Raw genomic sequence first — 2773 nt, 5'->3', positions numbered from 1 at the left:
CAAAGCAGAGGCTGGCAATTACATGCCCAAAGTATTTCTATCTTCTGGTCTCTCACATCCACTTTATAATCACCCCATCCAAAGATCTAGTGTAAATGATGGCAGAAGAGTGGACACATCTTGATAAGACCAGGATTAGTTTAGATTTCCTGTCTTGCAAATTCACATAGCTCAGAGGGCTCCAAAAGTTGGCTATCGGTTTATGAGACATGGTGCTTTTAAAAACTGTAATTTTCCTTATAGAAGGCAAAATAACCACTAGCAAACCAGTTCAAGAACGTTACAGACCCATGAGCACTTCACTGCAGTCTCAGGGGAAACCCTACATTTGCATTTCCTTAGTGTGCTGTTGAAGGTACTGAATTCCTGTGGAATAAAGTCAAGTCAGCTTATGGTCCTCTGTTTGGGAAAACTGCTTAGGAAAGAAGTGAAATCCAGCTTGCTCCACAGACCTAAGGGGGTGCAAGACCCTTGTAAAACACACTGATTTTCACCTCCCTTCATCCTTCCTCATTTCACTTTCTCATCTATGCTCCCCTCCCACCATCCTGTTCAGGGAATACTGTTTCATCCCTTCTTCACTAAGGCACCATTACCATCTTACACCTCTCCTGGAAAAACTCTTGGGCCAGAACATTTGCAAGGAGTGAGTTCATGCTCACATTCATACCGGGAAAGAAATTTCCACCTTCTGAAACACTGGGAATATGTGCTTTTACTGCCTTTTTTGCTGCCCCCTCAACTCTGCTCGTCCTATTTTTTCATCCTGATCAGGCTGCCACGACTTGCTGAAATGAGGCTTGAGATTTACTTGTCTTTGACATTCCTTATGTAGTTCGAGGTGTTACAAAATCAGCAACAAGGACACCTTCCAGGGCCACTGAGTATGCACTCACCTTATGTATTTATTCTTGATGAATCGATGTCATATCTGAACAGAAGAAAAAGTTCACATATCAGGTTACTGAAAAATATTATTTAAAAAAATTGTAAACTCTTTAAGTAACTATTCCATTGTTCCACTCTGCAAGTGACTCTTAGACTCACTGAAGACATGTATCTTCAACACCCAGAGCAAGCAGAGTTTGCAGGTTTACTGCATAAACTGCTTAGGATAGGTAGTTGTTTTTTTGCAACATGGTGTTCACTTAGTTAATGAAACTAAAGAGCAGCAAGTTGAAAACACATGCAAACAAACACTAAGGGAAAAATAAACCACGTTCAATAATCTCTCTTGCGTACCATAAAGGATTAGAAAGTTCAGCTGCAAAAACCTTGCATCCTTATTTACAGGTTGGTGAAAACAAGGAACAAATAAAGAACAATCATCCCAGCCTGCCAAGGCAAAACCAGGATGGTAACTGAAGGAGTATGGGGAAAAAACCCTCCTTTTTGAGCTAGTTCTTACTGAACTGTCTCCTACAGAGCTGCCTGTGCTTTCTGCAGAAGCTGCCACAGGGACCATGGAGGAGACACAAGCAGTGTCATGAAGAGAGAACACTGTTATCTCCCTTATGAAGGTCTGATACTGTTAGGAAGAGATAGAGAATAGAGAATTTCAGCTGCGAGGGACCTACAACTGTCATCTAGTCCAACCGCCTCACCACCACCGGGCTAACAGCCTGGTATGCCACTCCACAACTGAGGCTTCATTTCTGAGTAAAACCCTGCCAACGTTTGCATCATTTCTCAGACAACAGGTTCAGAAAAATTCAGATGATGTGCTTAACTCACTGCTTCCCGGTGAAGGCTTTGGTCAGAGCGCAGCATTTCTCAGGTCTTTCTGAACTGCCTAGTCCTAACCAAGATGTGCTGCAAATGCCCTTTCTCGCATTCAAGGCAGATGCTTGGTAAGCAATTCTTAACAATTTATTAATAATTTATGGTTAAGATTATTCTGACATTGCTTTTGATTGATGATTAGCTTTTGAGGCTGGAGTATTATTTCGTGTTAGTTTTTTGACTAAGGAAGCAGAATCACCCTGTTTGGAGAAGACAATAAGGAACTGGCTTCCCTCTTGCTGGGAACACTTAATGCTTCGTTAGATGATCTCACCCAGACTCAAACACCCGCAATGTACACACCAGTCTTAGAAATTCATGTGACAACTAATCCGAGCATACCTGGCAAGGGAAAGAAAATACCCCATTGTGTGCTGATGAGCTGTATTTTTGGGACTACTGCAAAGTTGATAATTTCCTTTGGTAAGTAGGACTTGACACCTACGGTTTAGAAACAAATCGATCTATAGAAAACAGACTGGGGTTATCTGAGCCCAGTTTGTACTCACACATTAGCCGGAGCGTGCTTCTGCAATGAGCTCCTTACTTGAACAGTGGCTTTAGGAGTTTCGCAAGTAATTCGGTTGTGTGAGTTACCGCTGGCAGCTTTGCAAAGTTTAACTTTGCAAAGTTTAAGCACGGCAAAGCGGGAAACGGAGGCTTGCAATAGCGAGGCTGTCACCGTCCTGCGTCCAGCCCCGACAAGCCACTGTTCGGCTTTAAAAAGGACGGAGCCGGCCCGAGCCTGCCGGGAAGGAGCCGGTGGAAGGGCCCCCAGCCCAGCCCGGCCCAGCCGGGCCCGGCCCAGCCCAGCCCAGCCCAGCGCCCACCCGCTCCCGGCTCAGCGCCCCCCCAGGCCGCGCAGCCGGGATGGCGGTGGCCGGTGACCCCGGGGCGGGCGGGGGTCAGCCCGGCCTCCCGCTGGCGGGGCCGAGCCGGGGGGGCGGCGCGGGTGGCAGCCCAGAAAGCTGTTTTCCCTTCGCGCTGGGAG

Source organism: Falco biarmicus, chromosome 1 (genome assembly GCF_023638135.1).
Source record: "Falco biarmicus isolate bFalBia1 chromosome 1, bFalBia1.pri, whole genome shotgun sequence".
NCBI classification, from domain to species: Eukaryota; Metazoa; Chordata; class Aves; order Falconiformes; family Falconidae; genus Falco; species Falco biarmicus.
The sequence above is the reverse complement of the archived record's forward strand: the minus strand, read 5'-3'. Positions refer to the sequence as shown.